The sequence below is a fragment of the Pseudonaja textilis genome, chromosome 1 (assembly GCF_049901715.1).
Source record: "Pseudonaja textilis isolate UNSWEBS1 chromosome 1, rPseTex1.2, whole genome shotgun sequence".
Taxonomy (NCBI): Eukaryota; Metazoa; Chordata; class Lepidosauria; order Squamata; family Elapidae; genus Pseudonaja; species Pseudonaja textilis.
Window position 1 is genome coordinate 251,353,174 of NC_141990.1, and position 25,839 is coordinate 251,379,012.

The 25,839-nt window shown below is 36.1% G+C and overlaps 1 protein-coding gene across 2 annotated transcripts in view; it reads right to left on the reverse strand.

Moving 5' to 3' along the window:
* NELL1 (neural EGFL like 1) overlaps window positions 1–25,839 on the reverse strand; it is a 566,467-nt gene that overhangs the window by 41,878 nt on the left and 498,750 nt on the right. The gene's annotated exons all lie outside the window — the stretch shown is intronic.

Here is a 25,839-nt window from a genome sequence, read left to right on the forward strand (position 1 = left end):
AGACCTTGGATCACCCTCCAGAAGAAAGTCATTTCTTCTAAAGCAGTGTCCTTCAATCTAGTATTTTAGTATTTATTTGATTTGTCAATCACTTACAAGATACAGGTATAAGAATAAATATAGTTTTGAATACATGAGATAAATACTTATAAGAAAAATAAAAAACAATAGGATAAGGACGGTAGGCACAATTGGTGAGTTATGCACGCCCCCTACAGGCCTCTTAGGAACGGGGTGAGGTCAATAGTAGACAGCCTAAGGTTAAAGTTTTGGGGGTTTGGGGAAGAAACCACAGAGTCAGGTAGAGTATTCCAAACATTGACCACTCTGTTGCTGAAGTCGTATTTTCTGCAGTCAAGTTTGGTGCGATTAACCTTGAGCTTGTACCTATTGTGTGCTCTTGTATTGTTGTGATTGAAGCTGAAATATTCATTTGTAGGTAGGACATGGCAATTTATGATTTTATATACTATATTTAGATCGGACCGGAGGCAGCGTAGTTCTAGGTTTTATAGATCTAGAGTTTCAAGTCTGGTGGCATAAGGTATTCTACAATGAGTAGAGGAGTGGAGAACTCTTCTTGTGAAATATTTCTGGAATTTTTCAATTGTGTTAATATCAGATACATGATAAGGGTTCCAGACTGATGAGCTGAATTCAAGTATAGGTCTAGCAAATGTTTTGTATGCTCTAGTTAGTAATGTGATATTACCAGAGAAGAAGCTACATAGGATTAGATTAACAACTCTTAATGCCTTTTTGGCTATGTAGTTACAGTGGGCTCTAGTGCTTAGATCATTTGAGATGAGTACTGCCAGTGGTGGTATTCAAATAAAGTTGCTACCAGTATGGTGGGCATCGCTTGGTGGGTGCGCTTTGCACACATGCACACACTTTGCGTGCACGTGTGTGCCAAATGTGCACTTTGCACAGGCACAGAGGCATTCTAACTCACCTCCTGCAAGCCTCGCTTCCTGCAAGCCTAGTCGCTGCAGCAGCTGCCACGCGGCTCTATTCTGCGCCGCGCAAAGCAGCTGCACTTCAAATTCTGGCCATAAAAGTGAGTATGAGTGGTCAGGCGGGCCAAACACAGAGCAGAGGAGGGAACCGGTTTGGTCTCCGCTGTTCATCATCACTACTGGCTCTCCAGAACTGGGCAGAACCAGTCGAATGCCACCACTGAGTACTCCAAGGTCCTTGACAAAGTTTGGATCTTCAACAAGGTCTTGACTATTTAGCTTGTATTTTATTTTCTGATTTTTTTCTGCCAATATGTAGGACAGAGCATTTATTTGTTGAGATTTGAAATTGCCATTTAATTGACCATTCTGATACATAGTCAAGGTCTTTTTGGAGGGTAGTAGTATCTCAACAACTGTAAGCTTTATTGGCTCCAATTCTTAAAGTCGCTGAGGTGGAGAAAGGTGGTTCTAAAGGATGTTCTTTTAAATGGCTGCTCAACCAAAAGCTGTGGTCATTTAAATCCCACTGTTCAATTCTCATGATGTGGTGATACAATACATCTTCTAGGCTGTACACTGACAAAAGACTGGGCTATTGAGTGAAAACTGCTAGAGGCTTTCCCATCAGCTCTTTTTAAAAATGTATTATTTTATTATTTTATAAGTGAAATTAATAGGGAAAAAATAAAAAGAAATGACCTGTGATAATACAATGAAAAAGAATAATGGTGATCATAAACTGAAAAGTTGAAAAGAGAAAGAGGAAAAAGACTCATAAAACAAATCCTAGTGAGGAATATTAATAGACAGCAAGCTCAATCCTTTAACATTTTATTAAATTTAGACCATTTATAAACTTAATGTTCCATCTTCTTATTTTTACTGTTTAGCAGTAAGATTTATTTGACATTTCAAAGATTGACAGAGAATACATCTCTTGAAGCTTCCCTTCAAGAACTGAAGCCTTGCTTATTTTCTTTGAATCTATGTAAATTAATTCTCTTACTAATCCCCAGGCTCAATAAAGACAAAGTTTTCCATAAAATCTTAAATTCCATATTGTTATTATATTCACTTCTACAACAGCTATGTTCTTCCTCTGAAAAATAAAACATGATATTAATCAAAGAGCCCTAACACTTATCATAGAGAGGCCAATAGACACAACCTAGAATTTTTTGAAGGATTAACTTTCTTTAAATAATATTTAATATTTCATAAAACTTGGGCCCACTAATTTTCCAAAACTGGATATTCCAAACCCTTGTTCTATAAAATGTAAACATTACAAATATTGATCCTTGCTGCGTTAGTTAATTTCTTACATAAATGTCAATTTTATTTCAAATACAGCTTCTCTTAAATATTCCACGACTTCAAATGTTTCTAAGACAGCTAAAGATTTTTGGGCCATATTGTTCTGACAGTGAATACTATAACTGTGTATGTTAACAAATAGATGATTCAGGCAAATTGATTGTAAATCGTTATAAAATGCCCAGTTGTGCAGGCAAAAAAAATCTTTCTAAATTTGCTAGCCAAATAATAAATTCTGTTTCTTAGAGCTGGCTTTGCCCTCTTTTCTCAAGAAAGACAAATATACACACACCCCATTTTTCACCTTCCCTTCTTTTTGAGGTTGATTGATCTGGGCTCTGCACGCAAGAGCCCAAGTCAATTCAAAGCATGATTCTGTAATAGAAGTGTCCAATCACACTTGGCCAATAAAGTATTCTATTTTATTATAAAGTATTCTATTCTAGAAATGAACAGACTGATTCCTATTTTTCATTCAAGGCAATGCAACAAATGAGTTATTTCAATTTCCCATACACTCCCATTTATTGGGCCATTGGTTTCAATATATTAAAAAGTTGAAAAAAAGAATTACACTGTGACAGTATATAGTAAAAATGGCAGGGGGAGACAAAATGGTGGTGATGAGATCTCAAACAACATTCTGCATTCGCCTTCCCATTTTGGAATCTTAACAAATTATTCTGTATATTAGATATTCTTGTAAACTTTTTCATTCAGTCTTAAATCTGTTCTGGCATTTATATCCCTAATTTTTTTAAAAATGATAATTTTTTATAAGATCCAAGAAATAATATTTAGCACTTCAATCTTTGGACCACAAAACCTTCTGTTAATTAGACAGTCATCTCCATTTATTCATCTATGAACCCAATACTTTTGGTAACACTGTCATGAAATTAGCAATTTTAAACATTGCACATAAATCATCCATCACTAAAAACCAATCCAGTCCAGTCACTACAGTTTCTCAGCCTTCAGGACTGAAATGATCAAAAGATCATTTCTCATTTGGCTATTCTTTAAATGACTTAGCAGCTTGTAGAAAAATCAGAAGTTCAATATTAATTAATCAAGCTTTTTCAATCCTTGTCCCTTCCAGATATATTGGATTACAATTCTTATGTTTGCAGGGGATAAACTTGCTAAAGACATAGTTATGTCAATCCATAGTTATATGGTCCATATCAATTTAATCTCAATTAAAAAAAAGTTATGCAAGGTCAACAAGTTTGAGAATTTAAAAAAAAATAGGTAACTTGATATAGAATCACAAAACTTTAAGGACTGGAAAAGACCTTGGAAGCCATTTAGCATTACTCCTTCCCCAATGCAAGAACCTATCATTAAAGCATCCCTAATTGATAGCCCTCCAACCACTGTTTAAGTACCTCCAGTGCAGAAGAATCCACAACTTCTAGTGAAGGAGAGACAGAGAAAGAGATATTGCTAGCAACTTCTAGCACTAGGAAAAATGTCCTTGTTATCTTGATTGTTCTCTCTGGATACGTTCCAGTTTACAATAAAATATGGCATCCAGAATTGGACAAATATTCCAGGTTTGGATTGAGAGAGGAATGCTGACTTCTGCTTTTGAAATATATAGCTGTTGCTAAAGTCTGTAACTGCTTTTCTTTTCTTTTTACAATATTACTACATTGCTGATTCATGTTCAGTTTTTGATCTATCAAGACCCCTTGATATATCTATCACATGTATTGCTGCAAGTGGTGGGATTCAATTTTTTTTACTACTGGTTCTGTGGGCGTGGCTTGGTGGGTGTGGTGTGGCGTGGCTTGGGGGAGTGGCAGGGGAAGGATACTGTAAAATCTCCATTCCCTCCCCATTCCTGGGGGAAGGTTACTGCAAAATCCCATTCCCTCTCCATCCCACTAACCTCCAGCTCCGTTCTCCTCTGCAGGGCCACCAGAAAAGACACAGCCAATCAGCTGGGACCCATGAGGCAGAGAATAGATGGGGGTGGGGCCAGTCAGAGGTGGTATTTGCCAGTTCTCTAAACTCCTCAAAATGTCCGCTACCAGTTCTTCAGAACTGGTCAGAACCTGCTGAATACCAGCTCTGATTGCTGCCCATCATGTATCTCCATCCTATGTTAATGCCTTGATTTTTCCTGCTGAGATGTAGATTTTTTTTTGCTTCTGTTAACATATAACTTGTTCTACCTACTCTTTCCATTTCTTAAAATCCTCCTCAATCTTAACGTCTCAAAAAAAAATTGAGACGTTATCAAGACTGAATTGTAGGAATATTTCACAATCAGATGTTCTAACCTCTTATATAATTCATTCATAAATACTTTGAACCTTACAAAAGGCTAGATCAGCACACCATTAATCACTTTTTCCTGTTTGATGCAAAGCCACTGACATTGGGTATTATTATTCAATCTGCTTTGATGGCACTATGTTCCAGCATAGATTTTGCAAATGAAACACTTGTCAAACGTTCTCTTAAGTCACCCAGTATCACTTCAAAGGCAGATGGGGGGGAAAATAAATTAGATCAATAAGTCAATATGTCTGCTGCATTCTCCTGGTCAACTAAAATGGTCATTCTATCAAAAATAAATCAATAATCAAGCTTGTTTGATATGCCTTGTTTTTGATAAATGCCTGCTGGAAAACACTGTGTTATTTTTCAAATGCTCCAAAGCAATTTTTCAGACTTTAGTAAAAATAGAAGGCTGGCAAGTATCCATGAACAGGAATTATATCTGTACTTCCTGCTTGTCCCAGAAGAAGAAGGGGTTATGTGTCATTTCATGAGGGCAGGAATGAATGATATTGTGCTCAAACCGTACCTGCCCGTTTGAGAAGGTGACCTCTAGCTAACTTTTCTTATTCTGCTTCAAAAGTAATGCCCTCCCACCCCATCTTGACAAACACAAGCAGGGGAATCTGGTTCACCTTCTACTTTTCATTCAGTTCTATACAGATTGCTCTTTCCCCACTGGCTGGTGTTTGCTCTGACAGACATCCCTGCTGACCATCTCTGTCCTCTCCCTTCAGTGGTTATTTCATACTGAGTTCCTTTCAATAAAAAGTTGGAGTCTTTTTTAAAGCAAGTTTTGTAGAGGAATGGTGAAATGCTTGCAATTTGTTTGCTGTTGTTTTCCTTTAACAGCGTCATCAATGCAGCTGTAAAACACTGGTCATTTCTTTGTTTTATTTTCCTTTTAATTGGGTGAAATTGACAAAGGTTATTCATTCATAATTCCATTTTCTTCAGCTGCTCTCTTTACAAGTCCTTGGGTGACTGGCAAATTCTGACAAATTTTCCCTTCTTGCTCAAGAAAGAAAGAACGCTAAAACTGTTGGGCTAATGGGTGACAAAAGAGTTATAGAACATAGTTTTTGTATATGATGAGTGCTGTGAAACTATTTTATGAATAAAAATGAAAATGAGTTGAAACACCCAACAATGGACGGTGAAGTTGGTGACGATGACAGAATTAGCAGGGATGCAAAATTGATTTGTTTGATCAGGGAAAGGAAAATAATCTCATTTATTAGTGACTGGAAACCTGATGGACTTTTTGCTGAAGAAATGGAAAAAATGAACTTATGATTAATGGGCTTCATGATTTGAAAGAAGGAGATTCAGATGTAAACTTAGAAAGAGAGGTAAAATAGAAGTACATTTATGACTGCTGTTAAGATTGGAAGTCACATCTTTATCACCTTTTTTATTTTCTTTCTTACCTGTTAGTTTTCCTTGTGTTTTCTCTTAAACTTGTATTGTTTTTATTTTGTTTAAAAAACAGTTAATTTACACACATGCGCATGCACGCGCGCGCACACACACACAGTGTTGTCTTTTTTTTTCTTTATAATTAGTCCTCAAAATCCACAAAGGGAAAAGCGCTTGACACTTTCTTTCTAAGCATAGGTGGAGGGAAAAGCATCAGGGGAATCCATTAATTGGAGACATGTTACCAGTTGGGTAGACAAAATACTGATCATGACTGCAACCAAAATAGGAGAAGGGGCTGAGATTCAAAATATTTTTTTTTCTTAAATTAACTATATTTCTAGCCAATTCATGCACTGGAAACAAGCACCTGAGGGAAGCAGCATAGTTAAGGCCTACATCTGAGTGGATAACTCTATATTTCAGTGTTAAAATGGGCAGTGTGAATTACAGTTGCAAATATAACCAAATTCATTTTTCTGTTTTCTCAATAATTCATATTTCCATGCTGCATTATAAACAACCTTAATTTAAAAGTGCCTTAATATTTAGAAAAAATGAGAGAAAAGTCAAACATATTTCAATAGCAATTGATGGACTGAAGCAAATGAAAGCATATTCTTCATGTTGTAATGCTCAAAATATACAAATTGGATTCCCCAAAGAAATGAAATGAAGTATGACTTTTAACATATTGTTTTCCTTTTCATAATATGTTGCAATCTCTAATAAGACTGAATGACAGTTATGGCACCTTAAAAGTTTTCTCCTTTGATATTTTCTGCTGCATATTTTGGTAGGTTGCGATCAACATTATGAAATTAATAATTTTCAAGAAATTAATTGGCTGTAATCTTTTTTCACTCTGTACCCTGGAAAAAATAGTTGAATCTTCTGTTTAGACAGAATCATTAAGAATGATAACTTGAATAGTTTTAAGCATCACCGAAGGGAATATCACCAGTGACAAATGAATCTCTTTTATAAGAAGGATGAGCTGTTTTCATCCATTGAGAATTATTTCTAGCCAAGAAGGCAAGAATAAAAGCAATCTCTGACTGTACTTCTTCACTTTGGATTTATAGCTAATTTACATTTTGAAGTAGTATGAAATTTCTTTTTCATGGGTTGCTTTATCCTAGCAAGGGCCAGAAGTGTGTCTATATTGCATTGGGTGGAAAATGTGCTGCTTTTGTGGCATCATAATCAAAAGCTCCAATTCTTACTGCAGGAAAAGGATGCCTGAGGTGAAAACTCATTGTGTGGAAACGTGCAAATGGGCACAGCTGCCTAAAAAATGTAGAAAAGGGACATTGCAGCAGAAGATTTAAGATGTCACTGTTATTCCACCGAAGAAAAAGCAACCATTATGTGGAGTAAGAGATAGATAGAAAGATAAATTGCTAACAGATGGGATCTATGCTCAGTGTAAAATCTGACAGATTGTAAATTGGTTGAGAACAAACAAACACTGGAATGCCTTGCCTTCAGAAGTTGTGGGTACCCTACTACAGACTTTCAAGAGACTGGACAGTCACTTGTCTGAAATGGTATAGTCTCTCGTTTTTGTGGAGGGATTTGGACTAGATGATGTCCAAGGTCCCTTCCAACTCTGCTAGTCTTTATTCTAGATTCTAAATCCTGATTTAAATTGTATGGCAGCTTCGTGCCTATCCATGTATCTCCATCTGGAAACAGTCACAAAAGTTTAATAGTGGTATAAGAGATGTTCATTGCTCAGCACTACTTCATAGGAGTTTTGCAATGAATTAGAAAATGGTTTGGGATAAAGCTTAAAATAAGTGGCATTCTGAAAAAAAGTGGTACTGTTTTTAATCATGATAAAATATTAATTAGCTGGGTTTAAGAGGAACATACAATAAATATCAGTATTTTGACCGGAAGTCTTTGCAATTGTTTCCAGACCCACTTTGTTATTTTGCAGCAGTTGGAACAAGGTTTTCTTGATCATGCCATTATTGTACTGACTTCTGTAAATGTATTTCTATGTTACACTGTTCCACATTACTCCACTGATTTCATTCAAATTACATTTATATCTATGATTTTGGTGGGGGAGGAAGAGGGCAATTTGTTTCTTCAGCTCAACTTTCTTGTTACAATATAATTTTGTTACAGCAACAGAATGTAAAATTGGTCATTCAGCATTCATTTTAGAATAAGCCTACTGTATTTATGAAGATTAGACACATATGCAAATTTTCTCATCATGCAATCATTTCCCTGGTGGTAGATATATGTTGCTCGTACTTTAAATGCTGGCCTTGCTGTCTACTTTTCCTATAGCCAACTGACTTTGAAGAAGTCAAAGGATGCACAAAACAATCCTTCCATCCATAGTTAGTGTTGCTTATAAAGTTGAGCCTTTTTTCAGACAATAGTACATCAAGTTTAAATCAGCATGATATTTTCATGTGTCATGACTCACAAAAAAAGTTTAATCTCATCTGGAAATGTTACACTATATGTCCTTTATATGCAAATATACTTATCCATTTGCCTTATTATAATTCTCTAGGATTTTAAAGTGAAGTTTACTTTCTTGGATCAATCTTTGACCTGTCTAAATTCAATTTCATTCTTTGTTAGGCAAAAAGAATTTAAAAAAAGAAATATACTGTAGTGCATTTATTGGTACTGTTCAACTGAAAATATATATGTAAATTTATGGATGTTAAGCAATTGGGAGACCACTGAGCATTCAAAATATATTCTGCTTCTTACTTTTTTGAAGGAATAGGTCAAGTGGAACAATGTTATATAAAGTATATGAAAATAAAATAGAACAGTGGATTACTTTTAAAGTAGATCACTGCCTAGAATCACATTTGTCATGTTTATCTATCTTCACAAAAGAGCTGAAGCTAAAAAGCTAAAACTTTAATGTGCATCTAGAAGATAAAGAAAAGGTGTTAGACAAACAGAAAGATTGCCAATATATCTTGGATGTCAAATTCCAACACTTACACAAAAGCTAAAGAAAAAAATCAATACAAAAATTGTCAAGCTATGACAATTGTTCTGGCTAAGCCAAAATACAGACAATATATCACTGCTGAGTTAACACAGAAGAGAACAGTATTAATATATTCTTTGCTATCTCAAATGTAAGACAGTAAAAACAATGCAGGATATCTGCAGAATTGAAACAGAAATAAATAGCACATTATTTATTTAAGAATAGGAATAGGGAGGATAAAATATTGAAATGATACTTTAAGGGTGGGAACACAATTAACTCTCCCTATGTCCAGTGTCCTATGTTCTCAAGGGAAGAAATTTTCCCTATTATCATTCTGTTTAGAATCTCTAAGAAAAAACTCTGAATAAACTCTATGTGAGCACAGTAGTACAGATGGAAAACTCATCTGAGTAAACATGTAGCTTACATGAAATGTTTCAACTGAAGGTAAAGCCAGCTATGACTGTGATGCATATTGGGACAATTTATTTATTTATTTTATTTATTTATTTGATTTGTCTGTCTCTTACAAGATAATATATACATAGTTATGAATACATGAAATGGGTACATATAAGAAAAATAAAAGAAACAATAGGACAGGGACAGTAGGCACATTGGTGTGCTTATGCACACCCCCTACAGACCTCTTATGAAAGGGGTGAGGTCAATAGTAGACAGTCTAAGGTTAAAGTTTTTGGGGTTTGGGGAAGACACCACAGAGTCAGGTAGAGTATTCCAGACATTGACCACTCTGCTGCTGAAGTCTTATTTTCTGCAATCAAGTTTGGTGCAGTTAACCTTGAGTTTGTATCTATTGTGTGCTCTTGTGTTGTTATGGTTGAAGCTGAAGTATTCATTGACAGCTAAGTCATTGCAATGTATGATTTTATATACCATACTTAGATCAGACTGAAGACAGCGTAATTCAAGGTTTTCTAGGTCTAGAATTTCAAGTCTGGTGGCATAAGGTATTCTACAACGAGCAGAGGAGTGGAGAACTCTTCTTGTGAAATATTTTGGACTTTCTCAACTGTGCTAATATCAGATACGTAATGTGGGTTCCAGACTGATGAGCTGTATTCTAGTATTGGTCTAGCAAATGTTTCGTATGCTCTCGTTAGTAGTGTGATATTACCAGAGAAAAAGCTACATAGGATTAGGTTAACAACTCTTAATGCCTTTTTGGCTATGTAGTTATAGTGGGCTCTAGCACTTAGGTCATTAGAGATGGGTATTCCAAGGTCCTTTAAAGAGCTTGGATCATCGACAAGGTCTTGACTATTCAGCCTGTATTTTATTTTCTGATTTTTTTGCCAATATGTAGGACAGAGCATTTATTTGTTGAGATTTGAAGTTGCCATTTGTTTGACCATTCTGATACATAGTCAAGATCTTTTTGGAGGGTAGCAGTATTGTCTGCAGTATTGAACAGCTTTACATTATCAGCGAAGAGAACGCAGTTGCTCTTGATATGATCACAGAGGTCATTTATGTAGAGTATGAAGAGAGTTGGTTCTAGAACACTGCCTTGGGGGACACCACTATTGACAGGTACAGAATTTGATAGGACACTCCCAATTTTGACCATTTGTTATCTGTTTGACAGGAATGCTTCTATCCAGTTATGCAGTTGTCCAGAGATACCATAAGATTTTAGTTTTAGGATGCAGGTGGTCCTGTGATCACTGTCTTACGTGTTCTGTCACTGCAGAGAGACAAAGCTGTTGTGACCTCCCTTCTATTTTACTTTTATATAGCACTTGTTAAATAGTGTTGAATAGTGTTAAAAGAGCAATGTAAATAGTGTTCAAACAGCAATGTCCTTTATTGTATACTACTTATAACTAATCTGTAAGAGAGTAGGAATTCCATATTCTCTTTCTCATCACACTTCTTGGTTAGTAACTTTTGTGTTTGCTTGCCTGCTTACTAATCAGTGTCTGTTTTTAGAGAATTAGAAGTAAAATGACTCTAACAAGAAGGCAAGTAAGAAAACAAATACAGAAAACTTGATCCTACCCTTCAGCAAGGGGGCTGTGGGTTAGGAAGGAGGAAACATTAACTAGAGATGCCTTCCTACTCCCAATTCTGTAGTTCTCCCATTTCAAAACTTTGAAGATACAGTGAATAATGGATTTTAATATTTACATGGTTGGCATACGTGTTAGACTGCGATTACTTGTAAGCAACATCCTGGGAGTAAAGATTAACATTCAGAAACTTCCAAATCTTGAAGGAATGTGAAGAGAGTGGGTAAAGAAGAAATTGACAACCCTTGAAATTTTCTGATGCTGCTCAGAAAAACCTCCCATCTGAAGCATCCAATAATTACTACAGATTTTTCTATTTCTCCACATGCATGGAACAGTTTACAATTAATTAAAAGATATGGGTGGAAATGACTTCCTCTTGAATTCCTTAGTGTTCACATGTTCTACTTCACATGAGACTTAAACTTCTTGTGATTTAATCCCTATACTGTTCCTCATAAAGACTGTTCCATAAATACAAATAAATACATCAAGTTTTTTTTTTAATCAAATACTTGAATAAGATCTCCTCTAGTCTACTCTGCAGTTTCTTCTCCTACTGGTTGCTTCTTCCACCTCTTTTTCCATTTTTTGCTCCATTTTTCCAACCAACCCTTATTTTTTTCATATCGATGACTCTATTTTTTCTCTCTCCCCCTTCCTTCCTTCCTGTTTAAAAAAAATTGGGGTGTGCTGTCAAACAATAAAGATACCAACTCCAATCACAATTTATTTTACAGGGTTTCCGATTGAAAGATTTCCTGCCATCACCATCAATGTGCTCCGAGAAGCAGAGAACAAATAATGTTTCTGGTAGCAAAGGGGTATTCGGCACAGGGCAACCATAGATCCCAGTTGATAGTATGTCCAGATCAGTGCTACTGTTTTTTCTAAGGTGATAGAGGAAGGGCAGCAGACAAGCAGATAGATACTGTATATTCCACCTTTTAGCATTCATACATTATTCAAGCAGCCTAACAATTTAATCTAATGCAGCTATCAACAATAACAATTGTAGGGAAATGAATATATAATAAAAGCAAAGAGATGCAACAACTAAAACACAGCATCAAATAAAGCCTGCATTTCCTAAAAACCAATGCTTTCCTGAATATGATATTATTTACCAAGCAAGGAACAGCTATTAAAATGAACAGCTTTTAACACACATGGGTTTCATTATGTAAGTACAATAGTTGTGAAGGCCTTTCTTGTGTTTCAATCAACCAAGTCTCCATTTCATTTGGGACATAAAAAAGAAGTATCTGCATCTAAGCAGGCAGATATGATAAAAAAAAATCCCTAACGTACCATTTTATTGCTACTGTTTAATTACTTGGGATAATGAAAGGGATTTTAGAATGCATATTGTAGACAACAACAAAAAATCAATAATTTTTAAATGAATTTAAGATACTGCTACCAACATTATAAGTTATTTTGAACACTTGGGAGGGTATGTTCTCTCACTAACTCAAAATTCTTGAAAAATATGTACAAATGGTTAATTATAGCAATTTCAAGAGAACCTGACCAGTAATTACTCATTTTTATGTTATTCACCAGAACTTGTACATTTAAAATATGGAACATAACAGAATGCACATATTGTTATAAACCATAAGCAACCTTTATACAAAGATATCATATTTCCTAGCTACTCTTTCTTTTGGTCTGTCTGTCTGTCTGTCTGTATAGATATATATTCATTAATCTTCTTCTTCTTCTTCTTTTTCTTCAGCATTTGTCTCGCGCTCGGGCGAGGTCCGCTAATATATATTCATTAATCACGGTAATTAATTAACATGCGTTTGTATCCTTTTTAAAAAAAATGACATAAGTGAATTCTTTATGCATTGTGTTGACTTTTTTGATCATCTGTTCTGACTATGACTATCAAATAAAACTTTCTGGCCTACCTCAAAAGACATAATAGTGTTGTTCTGCTTATTATTCTCTGGCTGGTATAAAGCAGACAGAGTAACTCCAAAAAACATCCATAACCAAGTCTTTTTTTATTGGTTCATCAGATATCCTCATAACTCACATTTGTGATGAAGTTCTTCTTAATGTCCAAACCTTTGCATATCTGTCTTGTAGTGCAGAATGATTGAAGCAGCTGCATGGTATGGTGGTTTCAGGCAAGAGTGAGGGAGTTGCTCCCAACCCAACAAGGGTCAATATAGTGACCAATCAGGATTACAGATGTGGTCACGTGACATGGACTACATTTCCCAGGATACTTTTAACTACATTTACCATGATGCATTCCCTTAAGGGGACAGCTCACAATTCCTAAGTAACTATCCCAAATCCCATTAACTCTAAACTGTCTAGACAGCACAAGTATATTGAAATTCTGTATTTACATTTCTTTTCCTTGAAGTGAGTGCCTATGTGGAATCTGTCTGGAAAGTTTTATTGCACTGCTGATCACATTCTGCTATTACTGTATGCTAATCCTTTCCCTTTACAATCAACTATCCTTCAAATCCAATCTTTTTGGGGGGAGGGGATCACATTATAGATATCGGAAGTGCACAATGAAATTTCTGTCCTGTCCTTGACCTCTCCATTACTGAATAGAAGCAGAATAAGAGTTTAAGAAAATTGTACCAGGCAACTATTTCAATCCATGGAGAAGTGGGGTATTAAAAAAAAAAAAACAAGCATTTTGCATTATTAATAAAGGGCAGAGTTAAAAAGTTACAATTGAAGAGGTTTCAAGGCTAAAAAGGTGTTTAAAAGGCAGATAGAGTACCCTCAGACACAAACTACCCTCCGAGGTGGCATGCCACTTTTAGACCACCATGCCAATGGCAGAACCAAGTCTTGATATATTTTCTGGAAGGCTGAGAGAATGAGGCCCACTTCAATTCTGGGCATAACATGTTCCCAGGGACAAGAGCAAAGTAGAGAAGGCTTTCTGTCTAGGCACCCACTAGCTGAAATTCTTTAACCAATGAAGTTGTCTGTAAGATACCCTTCCTGCTTGATTGGGTAGGACAGGTTGATAAAATAAGGGCAAGACAGTATCTTGGATAGCCTGGCAATAATATAAAATATCTTAGAATACTGTGGAACTGATTTATCATTGTTTTCTTCTAGGATGTCCGATTTAACTTTCTAATCAGCCTATGCATTTGGGATTTCCTGATGTTTCCCATTTAAATGCTTCTCTGAACCTGATTAGCTTTTTAAAGATCACCCAAAGTCAGCTAGAAGCTGCCAACAGCTGTGAAGATAAATCAGCTAATTTATCTTACAAAATTAAGTTATTTTTTTAAAAAAGGGTCTTTGATGTTCTGCAACAATGTGATTAGATTGTGAAATAAGGTTATTTTAAATTGTATGGGGAAAATGTTTATTTGAATCTGTTAGAGATTTTTCTAAGACAATATCTTCATCCTTCACCATATTCAAGACTGCATTATAATAATTCAAATTCATTGCCCTTTAACACACTTTAATAATTAATTGAATAACAATGGTATAAAGGGCACTGAATAGCAGCATCAGGCAAAAAAACCCTTAATGCTAGATCAGCATAGTACATTTTAACTATTGGTTCTTAGCAGATGAAGTTAGCCAGATAAATTGAAAAGCATTTCAGTTATACACTGTAAAACTGCATCAATTTTATGTTAATTTGCATAAATAAAATTAGTGATAAGAAATAATATTTTTTAAAATGATATCTTGGGATTTGCCACACTCTAGTTCTTGACTATATGTAGCCCCATTTGGTTATAATACTGGCTTTGTTTCAGATTCCAGGACTGGTTATTTTCATTCTCAGATTTTAGGATGTTAGTTTTAGCTTAATTGTTTTTCTTTATTGGTTTACTATGATTGTAATCATATAATAATGTGACAATGGTGGGTAAAGGATTATAGTTTTATATTACTTTTATTGATTGTATCTTACCCTGAGATCAATGCTAAATGATTGGATAGAAATACTTTTTTAAATATTTAGCTTAAATCAACCACTAATACAGAAGGAAAAAAAAGTGTTTCTGCACACTAAGCTGACATGTTAGAGTGGTCAACAATTAATGCAGGAAAATGATTGTTGGGAACGACACTGATGATTAAAACACATAGTATCTTCCTTTTCTGGAGCATAACAAACATCCAAAATTTAAGAACAACAGCTCCAGGTTATAAAAATGGTGTTCTTTATTCTGCCACCAAGCAGTACATTTTGCAATGAAGAAAAAAAAGGAATATCTCATAATTTGCTCTTACCCAAGTGTTTGTAATTATGATGCCCCTTCTCATTCTCTCTTTCCTTCCCCTTTTAAAAATTAAGGTATATTTTAAAACTTTTCTATGTTGGTTCTTTTTTTTTTTTTTTTGATCACAAAGCAATTTTTCAGACTAGTTTTTCAGACATAATTAATTCAGATTAAATCAGACTACTAATATAGCTGCATCCTTTTTTTGTAAGCAATTTTAAAAGATCCAACTACAGTAACTAGAAATGCCTGGATTATTAAAAAAAAAACCTAATGGATTTGTTATTTAATAATATTTGATGATGATGTTTTCCATTCAATACCTTCTTTATACAACAAATATAAAAATACTCAGGAAGAAACAAATATATGTACAAAACTAAATGATCAGCTACATCTTAATAATTGGCTTCAACTCCATTTCTTTCCCCCAGGTTAACAAAATTATTCAAATGATCACCCAATTATATAAATATTTATATTTATATTATATAAATATGCTACATAAATCCGGTTTAATAATTTAAGGCTCTTATTTGCAACTGGGCAACTGAACTGATTCCATTAAAAAGCTTATGTCTGACTTGAGGGCCACTCCAATTTATGCTTTGAGGACTGCGATGTTTATGTCATATCTGGAGAGTGATACATTTGATGTTTGTGTCACATCTCAGAAATTATGCATCAAAAGAGAATTAAAAATAAGCTTCAAAAGGAGGTAATATACTAGTATTATGGCCATTTTAAAAATTTCTCTGTAAACAGTTGTATATCTATTTACAGTATGCTATGAACAGTGATATATAATCTTTCTACTATGCAGTAAAATCCACATCACTTTCTAAGGCAGGGCTCCCTGCTCTTTTTGGTTCTCTAGACCAGTGGCGGCAACAGCTTTGGCAGTGGGGGGGAATGGTTTTGTACATACAACCTAAATCTCTCACGTGCACAAATGAAGTTTCATGTACTCATCATCACTTCAGTGGCCCAATTCCCAAAGGACCATGGCCTGGTAGCTTGATAGCTGTAGCAAGCTACCTGGTAGCTGTTCTAAGATGTATCTTTTGAAATAAACTCTTTCCAGAAGGGAATATTCAGAGGCCCTCACTGATCCAGCTAATGGAATTTTGCCAAGGAAGAGGAAGACAAGAATATTGCCCAAAAACAAATAGCATGAGTGCCAATCATCTTACTAAGTGTATCTCACCTTCAGTAGCAATACAGTAAAGGACACTGAAAAAGCACTGATATACTTTAAATGTTAGATATACGTGTAGCATATCTAACAACAAATACCAACAAAATATTAACAAAAGTGTATATAGTCAAGGCTATGGTTTTCCCAGTTGCAATGTATGCCTGTGAAAGTTGGATCATAAAAAATGCTGAGTGACAAAGAATTGAGGCCTCTGAACTATGGTGCTGGAGAAGACTCCTGTGAGTTCTTTGGACTGCAAGGTGATCATACCAATCATCCCTAGCTAGAGGAGACTAACCCCGACTGCTCTTTATAAGTCCAGATCCTGAAGATGAAACTTAAATTCTTTGGCCACCTAATGAGAAGGAAGGACTCACTGGAAGAGAGCCTAATGCTAGGAAAGATTGAGGGCAATAGAAGAAGGGGACAACATAGGATGAGGTGGCTGGATAGAGTTACTGAAGCAGTAGGTGTGAGCTTAAATGGACTCCAGAAAATGGTAGAGGACAGGAAGGCCTGGAGCAATGTTATCCATGGGGTCGTGATGGGTCAGTCATGATTTCACAACAAACAACAACAGAATCAGATTGTAGCAGAATCTGCAAAGGAAACCTTCCAGAAGAACTGAGAGTATAGCCAAATGGAAATAGGGCAATGACAAAGTCATTTGTAGTCAGGGAGGTAGACAGCTGACTTTGTAACTGGACCACAAAGAACAGGAAAGAAAAACGGCTACAGTTTATTCTTCTCAGATCCTTAAGCATGGTCAGGAGTTGAAAACAAAACAGTCTCTTTGGAGTATCAGCAGTCAAAACCAAGCATACAAAAATGGGGGGAAAAAATGGAAATAAAATATTCAGATCAAAGGAGAAAAATTCAAACAGTAGTTTGAAGCTTTTTATCTTACTTCACACCAGCAGACACAATGGGTATCCCAGCCTCAGTAAACAGGTAACGCCTTCTTGTGACAGCTCTGGCTCCCAACAAGACAGCAGGAGAATGTTTTTATATAGGCTATGAATTTCTCTTTGTCGTCCTGTTCTGGTATCTGCCATCTTCTTCCAACTTCTTCCCCAACCCCCACACCTGCTCTTTCAACAAAGCAGCCTTTAAGCCAAGGGTCTTCAAACTTGGCAAGTTTAAGACTTGTAGACTTCAACTCCCAGAATTCCTGTTTCTGTTTCACCTGTTTCACCTGTTTCTTACTGCTTCTCCCCTCCTCTTTTCCCCATATCTTTTCTCATTCCAGTTTATATCCCTCTCTTTCTTAGTATCTTCCTTTCCCCTTTTCTGCTGGGTCTTTCTGTCTTTCCCAACTTCACAAGTATCCCCCCTTTTGATTGCCTTCTTAACTCTCAACTTTCCCCACTTCTTTGTAGCATTCTTTGTGTTAATTGCCTATTTAAGATGTCTTCTCCTTGAGTCGACTCCTCCTCCTCTGAAGCTCTTTCTTCTTGTTCTTCAATCACCATTTCCATTTTTTCTAACACAGAATAAAGTGATTCGCCTCTTTCCTGTAGTAATTCTCTCATATTTTTAAGTTTCATTTTTAATTCCGGAAGAGATATCATCATTACACACTCTTGTATTTTATGATCATTAAAGTCCACAAAAAAACAACAACAACACTTTTACTTTCCTTCTTTCTTCTTTCAATTTACTAAAGTTCTCAATTGTTCCAGCCCAGGATCTATACCAAAAACATCAATCAATCCCACAGTCAGTCTTTCCTTGCTTTTTTCTTTATTCTAGTTCTGCTTTCACTTTTTAAGTTTCTTACTTTGTTTCAATATTTCTTTAATATTATATCCACACAAGTTCATTCAGAAACAGGATGTTTTCCCTTGTTTGAGCTCAAGTTTTTTGTCAAAAGGTGGCACTCTCCATTATACAAAGTCTTCACCCTTTTCCCCTATTTTTTTATTTAGGGTTTTTCGAACCTCAATATTCCAACACAGTCCAGTCTCCAATTTGTAAACTTTATTATTATTATTTTTGACAATATTAAGTCCAGCTTTATTTTATGCCTGTTTATTGCCAAAATATTTTAGTCCAATTTAGTTAAATCTTTACTTCTGGCTTCTTCCTTTCCTGGTTCGAAGCCCCGCTTAGCTGTCAGAAATATTTTCTTATTTTTCTTCTTGTCCCTTTGTAATTTTGCTGCTCACTTTTCTTTTCTTAAAAATCCCATGTTACCTTAATCCAGGGGTACTTTTGTTTAGTTGTATTGCCCAGTTGTCCCGGTTCAGATGTTATCCACCTCTTTCTTCACTCCTGCACAAATCTTAATCCAGCTGAGTCCTCCTCTTCGGGGTGGCCATTTTAAACCACTGCTGCAGTCATCTTCGGGGGAAAAAAGACCAAGCCCAGGAGGGGAGATGCGGCTTCCCTCACCCTGGCTTGTGGCTTCCCCTTACTCTGCTGTCCTTCCAAGGCAGCTTCAGCCCCTAATCGTAATGATTGAGGCTCTCCAACGAAAGAGCACGGACCATAGCTGCAGAGAGATGCAACCTATGGTCTGTCAGCAAGGAGGCTCCGCCTTCTTCTGCAATAATCCAATCTTGAGGATATCATTATTTTGATCACTGTCTGTTCATGCTCTCTCCCCCAAGCATATTTGAAACTGGTTTATCTACAAAACCTGATAAATCACCCCTTTATCATGGACTATCCAAAACTTGTACCAGTTTTCAGAAGGTCCCAGATGTACACATGTACATTGAAGGTAGCATAGCCCCGTCCATGATTGAACTGAATTCTGAATATGACCTGAAATATCATACTGAAATTCAATTTCTGGTATCAATTTCAAGCCCATCTTTTCTGAATTGAGTTTCAGTGTGTAATCCCACATTCTGTTCTTTGGGATCAGGAGACATATAGAAACTCTTATGATATCCAGCCTTGATAGAGAAGATACAAATATATATGCCAGTAGCTACCAGTTCCAAATACATCTATAATTCATCGCAGGGTCAGACTATAAATACAAAATAATATGGGACCCAAGATGCAATTTTGTGTGATGGCACTATATGACATTATGTGAAGGGTTGAGCAGCAATCAGAAAACATCCACAGAGAAGAATCATTGCATATTGGTGATTCCAAGTTCCTGTTCCCTTCAGGGATTGAAGGGTTCAACAAGTTCATGTGGGATCATGTTCTCCTGTTGTTAAACTTGCTTTTCTGTAAAAATTTAAATGGAAAGTTATCAAGAAAACTAGGCACTTGTCTTCGTCAAAAGATATTGGCCAGATATTAATACCCAAATTATTAAAAAAAATAGAGTCAGGGAGTTCATGAATATATATAGTGAGGTAAGACATTAAATGCCAGACCCCAATGTCAAATTAAAAATTAATGAACAACTAGGGGCAGGATAATATTTATATAACAGTTCTGTATGATAAACTTGTTTGTCTTTTCACATCTTGTTTCCAAAATAGTGCTCTATGCAGAGAACTAAAAAAACCTTCAGCTAAAATAAGACCTTGGTGAAGGTCTAGCTTTAAAAGTTACAATCTAATAAATGTTCTTTATGCCCATAGTGTAGCAAAAAAAAAAAAAAAAGTTTCAACCTACATCAGTGGATCAACATTTTGAAGGGGATATTGATTTTGATTGATTATATGTCATCAAGTAGTTTTTGACTCCAAAAGCCACATGGATAGATTTTTTCCCCTGACAATTCAAGGGGAAAATATTCATTATTTTGATAAAAAAAATAGGCAAATACATATACACAAGAAACAGTGGTGGTATTAGAGACCACTGACACAGTATTAATGATAGAAAAAATATAGAGAGAAATTAGAATAAGATCTAATACCTAGCATATAGGTAAATTGTTATGAATTCATAAGTAAGGATATATCAAATTAGTCTACTGAATATTATACAGTTTATTGGTATAAATGGCCAGAAATGGGCAAGTAATACAAAGTATAATGCATAAAGATGCTTGTTTCTCTTTATGCTAGTTCTTTTGGATAAGATATATAATGTAAAGGTATACAATTACTAAATGCTGTTATACTTGCTTGTATTGAATTAAAGGAGTTCCCTAGTCAATTGATCAAGTAGAGTAGTTTTCCATTGTTAAGCTCTTGGCCAGAACTAATCAGAAAATCAGGAACTAGTCAAAATCCTTTTCTCTAGATGTCATTTCATTACTTCCTAAAGTTACCGATGTATTTCAGTAAGGCCAACCATTCCTTTTCACCTCCAACATCTTATTTAAACTGAAAGCTAATTATAGAATGTAGCAAATAAGCATTTTTCAGAATTCCTCACCAACTCAACTGACTATTTATTCACAATGCAGTTGCTAAATAATTGCAGAAGTCAAATATATAGAACCAAGAATTTTGTCTCTTGGTTATATTTCTCTTGGTTATATTTCTCTTGGTTATATTTCTCAGAATCTCTGCTTCCTGGATCAAAACTCCACAAATACAAGATCTTAAAAGTAACTGAGCCACGATTTTGCTAATTCATAGTTTGCAGGATTTTGAAACCAATGTTTTGGGCTACTGATGAAGACAGCGGGCAATTGTTTCTATCCAATCTATAAAATGAGAAACTTGGATGTTCCTAACCTCACAATCCTAGCAGGAAGGAAGGGATACATATGGACGAGATTTTGTTCAGCAGCTTTTTATCCCTTAGTTAAGCTTGGCTACAGTCTAAGAAGCTCTTCTCTTTGTTTCCTGTGTCTGTTCTATCCTCAGTTGTTGTCTCCAATTGATTGATTTTATCCAGGTGGTTGCCTGCTCCCTGGCCACTGCTGGTATTTTATTTTCACACTTCCTTTGTTTTCCCTTCTGCTTGTTACAGTATAAATGCCGAGTTCATGTGGGAGGCTCAGGCGAGCACTTTGGAGTCACCATGTTGTGAGCTTGTCAGCTGATTGGCTTCCATTGTGCTGGCAGCAATAATAATCTTAATGCACTGCATCAAATACGAAGAAGGATTTGGCAGAGCTTATGTGAGGTTATTTGCTTGGAAAAGCTGGAGATGAATGAGAAGAGCTTATCCTTGGGGAGGCATATGAGTAAGCTACTGGGGTTGTTTGGGCCTCTTTAATGTGCCAATGGGAGATATTGGATCAAGAAAGCAGTAGGAACAATATGAACGAGTCTGCCTCTAACAATGTTGTAAGGAAGATATATTCTACAATAAACGTTTGTCTGGTTTTATTGCTCATTTACCCATTCTTTATACTCCCCTGTTCACTATATCTCTTTCTTTTCTCCCACTTCATATTATATGCTTGCAAATGTAGATGCCATTTTAAAAGTAATTGATGACTTATATGTACTGGAAAAGAGAAATGTCTGTAAAAATAATTTTTTGATCGTTCATCATTTTTGCACTTTGAAATCAAACCTAGAAGATCCATGGAAATTACCTTGCCAAAGCAGACTCCATTAGATGTGGTCTTTTATTCAGGCACCTTATTTAGCATTACTTTTTTGCAAATTTCATCTGTCAGTAATAAACAAGGTGAAAATAATAGCCTATTCTTAAAGGGAAAAAAAGGAAAAGCTAATGCAGAATGCCACCACCCATCTTGAGGTTGATCTTTTGCTAAAGTGCAAGGTCTGTTTTCTATGAACAGAACATCCTATTGTTCCCTAGAACATTCCATGTTTCTACAGAATATTTCCAGGATGGAATATTTCCATCACAATGTTTCAGAACTAAACTTTTCAGAACAGGAAGAAGTTTGTGATGTTTCATGTCTAGAGCAGCTAAAAAAACCTATTTGCTCTACTTCTTGTATAAGTACAATTATCTCTATAATCAAAAGGTTGGCAGTTCAGTGGTTTGAATCCCTAGTATTGCATAATCTAGTGAGCTCCCATTACTTGTCCTAGCTTCTGCCAACCTAGCAGTTCGAAAGCAAGTAAAAAATGCAAGTAGAAAAATAGTGATCACTTTGGCGGGAAGGTAACAGTGTTCTGTGCACCTTAGTCATGCTGGCCATATGACCACGGAGACGTCTTCGAACAGCAATGGCTCTTCAGCTTAGAAACGGAGATGAGCACTACCCCTAGAGCCAGAAATGACTAGCACACATGTGCAGGGGAACCTTTACCTTATCTTTACAATTCCAGATTTAATTTAAATCTTGTGTGAGCGTGTGTATGCTTTCAAATCAAGGTTGATGTTTGGTGACTGCCTAGACATGTCCCTGCAAGTTTTGGGACATGGCTTGTCATTGCCTCTTTCCTAGGGCTAATAAAGTGTGACTAGCCAAGGTAACCCAGTTAGTGTTATGCCTAAGGTGGGACTAGAACTCAAAGTCTTCTAGTTTCTATCCTAATATCTTAATCACTTGCATCAAACTGTCACTCATAAACTAAGATTATATCAAGTGACTTTTTAAACTGGCTTTAGGAACTGTGTGAAGAAATCATGAGGGGCTAGCTGGTATATCTTGTGGAGGCATTGCACTGTCATGCTGGTCGAGCACTTTCAGAACAGCGATGTTAGGAGATGCCTCATATAGAAGATCTCAGTCCTTGATGTGTTGAACTGGGAGGCTTCTTGTTCAGACCATAGCTAGATCTGGGAACTAAAACTAGCTTACTCTTGTATCAAGTTCTTACATGTGCTAGACAGTGGGTCACAATGAACTCAATAGAATTCTCTCAACTAAGCTACAAAATTTGTCTTAACCCAGACTGTCTTAATCTGCCCATTTAGCAACTTTAATCATTAGGTTAACCATAAATCCTACACGAGCACATTCAATTGGAAAGTTGTTTGCTCTGTACCTTGTACAGGATGATGTATAATTTACTTCAAACAAGGCAAGCACTACATTTGCTCAGATTGTTTAGCAAGGAAACAGACAAACAGCTATGACCACAGAGCCAACTTGCCTTGGCACAGACCAGGAGGGAGTGCACCTGTAACAGTTTTACCTGTTCTGCTAATTGGTTCATAATCTAACCTAGGAGATCCATCTCTGTAGACACTTGGTTTTGAAACTGGAGGAATTGTTTATGCTGGATTCCCAGAGAGTTGGTAGACATCATTCAGATCCTGGAGTTGTATGTAATGGCTGTGTAAATAGTGAAAAGGCAATAAAGTTCTTGGGTTCCTTGAAAATCTTCATAGCAATTGCCAATCAATTGGCTTACCATAGTTTAATGGGGCTGCCAGGTTAAAATTCAATGGAGGTTTTCAGAAATATGGCAAAGGAAACTAAAAAATAATCTTTCCTGCAAAATTAGAATGAAGTCATATAAAACAGTTGGTTGCACTCTCTCATGTGAAGATGCAAATTCCTTCTTATACTCACGGCTCTTTAAATTCATGGCTGCTTTTTCTCAGCATTTTTCAACAGATCCTTTGCTGGTATTCTTTATGGCTCTGAACACAGAGACTTGGCTTAACCCTCACACTATAGACTCACAATCCTCATATTTATTGAGACTGTAATTACATAGCTGTTGATTTCACATGATGCAAAATTCAACCTGCAAGAACTTGGTCCTAGATCAGTCAATTTTTCTTGCCTTCCAAATATATTTCACAATAGAAATATGTAAGAACAGGCACAAACTTTATTACTGCTATTGGTCCAATTATTGTATTCCACTATTAGCTTTATTTCTGCAGCTCAAATTTCTACAAAATGCCCTTGCCCAGGGGTGGGATTCTACTGGTTCAGCCCGGTTCAGGTGAACTGGTAGCTCTGAGAATCACCTGAGAGAAAACTGGTTCAGTTTACTCTGATGATCAATTGTTTGGCCCACCCGCCTGCCTGGCCTTTAGGCTATGCTTTATATCTTGTTTTTCAAACTCAGCTGATTCGCGCAGCACAGCGGATTGCCATGCATCAGCTGTTTAACAGACAGGGATTGCTGGTGAAGGTCATTAGGAAACGCTCTGCTGAATTGCACCCCTGCCCTTACCCAATATCAAATACAGAACTTACTTGTTATTGATAAGAATTTACAGAAAGGCCTTCTCTGGCCACCCTTTTGGTGACAAAAACCACCCATTTTCTATTGGTAATCCAGATAACTGCCTCCCAAATTACCTAATCAGTAATAATCATTATCCATGTCAGGCCTGCCCTTTAAGAAAGATCCTTGACTCCATTTGCCTTGAAGTGATATTGCAATAGCTATTTAACAAAACAGAATTCAATGGTTAAAAGGTAAGCTTCTACATTTAGGCACAAAAAACCAAATTCACAGGTATAGTATAGGTAATACCTGGCTCAATAGTAGTAACTGTGAGAGGGATATTGGAGTACTAGTGGCCAGTCACTTAAATATGGGCCAGCAGTGTGCTACAGGTGCCCAAAAAGCCAATGCAGTCCTAGGCTGCATTAACAGAGGGATAAAATCAAGATCATGTGGTGATTAGGAAACTGGAGCTAAAACATATAAAGAACAGTTACTGGAGCTGGGTATATCTATTTAATGAAAAGAAGGACTAGGGGCAACATGATAGCAGTGTTCCAATATCTAAGGGGTTGCCACAGAGTAGTGGGAGTCAAGCTATTCTCCAAAGCACCTGAGGGCAGGACAAGATGCAATGGATGGAAACTAATCAAGGAGAGAAGCAATCTAGAACTAAGGAAAACTTTCTTGACAGAACAATTAATCAGTGGAACAAATTGCCTCCAGAAGTTGTGAAAGCTCCAACACTGGAAGTTTTTAAAAAGAGATTAGACAACCATTTGCTTGAAATGGTGTAAGGTTTCCTGCCTGAGCAGGGGGTTGGACTAGAAGAATTAGAATTAGAAATAGAAGAACTTTATTGTCATTGTACAAGTACAACGAAACTGTGGATGCACTCCAGCAACTGTTCGCAATACAATAAAACCAAAGCACTTAAAAATGAAGATAAGAAAGATAGAGTATCCACGTCTCCATTTGCAATTTGAGAGTACAAGACCTCCAAAGTCCTTCCAATTCTGTTATAATTGTTTGTGTGTTTGTGTGAACATATTTTCTTTAATTATTTTGAGGATTTTCATCTTTAATCTTATCTAATTTAATTTAATTATTTAATTTATATGTCAAGCCTTTTCTTTTGCCAGCTGGATCAACTATTCTGAGTATATTGAATGCAGATAATAAGGTGAGCTTTCAGCTAAAGTAGAACATTATTTTCTGCTCATGGATATATGATTTTTGAAAATGTTGAATTGTTAATATACTGCACTCCCCTAAAATCTGTTGAATAGCACATGTATAAATAAAATATACATTGCACTGGTCTCCTGTATCAAACACTTGGGAATAGTTCTTCATTGTATGGGCAGTAGGAAAGCCCATAGGAGCTATGTGGCTGAAAATGCACAGAGGAGCTCATTAAAAGAAGACTGTGGGCACTATATACTGGCAACACTCAAAGTTATTTG